Raw genomic sequence first — 1,230 nt, 5'->3', positions numbered from 1 at the left:
TAAATTATTTTGAATTTTAAATAAAATTGAACTCCAAATAATTATCTATTTAAAATTACTTGAGGTTCAATCTTATTTAAAATGTAAAATTACTTGAGGTTCAACTTTAATTGAGGTTTAAAATTATACAAAATAACTTAGATTTTTTTTTTGGTTATATAAACAAGATTAATTTCAAATTTCAATTAATTAAGAAAGCTTCTAGACTCACATAGGCACTTTAAAAATTCCAATGGCAACATACATAGAAATAAAAATTAATAATATATAAATTTGCAAAAAACAGAGATTCCATATCCACTTTTTCACTTTTAAATTTCATTTTGGTAAATTACAATAAATTCAATCCCATTTTAAAATTAATTTGTGTAGATAATCATTATAAATTAAATTTTTTTTTACAAAACTCATAAATTTGTAAATTTTATTATATCTATTATTTATTATATATCTTTAATTTTATAATTAAAATATATTATATGTCATTTTTTTATTACAATTGAAATTAAATATTTTCGTTCAAAATTAAAGAATTATTTCCCTTTCTTATTAATTTTACAATCAAAATGTGTCACATATCACTCCCTCGTTGCAATTGAAAATTTGAAATAAAATATTTCTTTCCAAAATTAAAGAGTTCTCATTTCTTCCCTCTTTTTTTTTTTCTATTTCTCTCATTCCTTTAACCACTCTATCTATTTTATATATCATTATCAATATCAATGACTAATTACTAATTTGACAATCAAAATGTGCAACATGACATTCTTTAATTGCATTAAAATTAAAATTGAAATATTAAATTGAAATTGAAATATACCTATATTATGTATCATATATTACTATCTAATTTAATAATCAAATGTGTCACATGAAACTCTCTTATTAAAATTAAGAGAAAATATTATTTTTCAAAATTAATAAACTTCCTCATAAATTCTCTCATCTACCTTTCTCCATTTTTCTATTTCTCTACTATTTTTATTCTATATATAATTTATATTTTATATTAACAATTTGACAAATCAAAATATGTCATTCGATATTTTTTTACAATTAAAAAAAAATTTTTCTTCCAAAATTAACAAACTCTCACTCTTACTCTCATTCTTCACCTTTATCTTTCTCTCTCTTTTCTCTCATTCTCTATTTTTCTATCTTTCTATTCTACAAAAAAATAAAATTCACAAAATAATATAATTCAAATAAAAAATATTATTACTATATACA

Source organism: Arachis ipaensis, chromosome B07 (assembly GCF_000816755.2).
Source record: "Arachis ipaensis cultivar K30076 chromosome B07, Araip1.1, whole genome shotgun sequence".
Lineage (NCBI taxonomy): Eukaryota > Viridiplantae > Streptophyta > Magnoliopsida > Fabales > Fabaceae > Arachis > Arachis ipaensis.
This window is presented reverse-complemented; position numbering follows the sequence as displayed.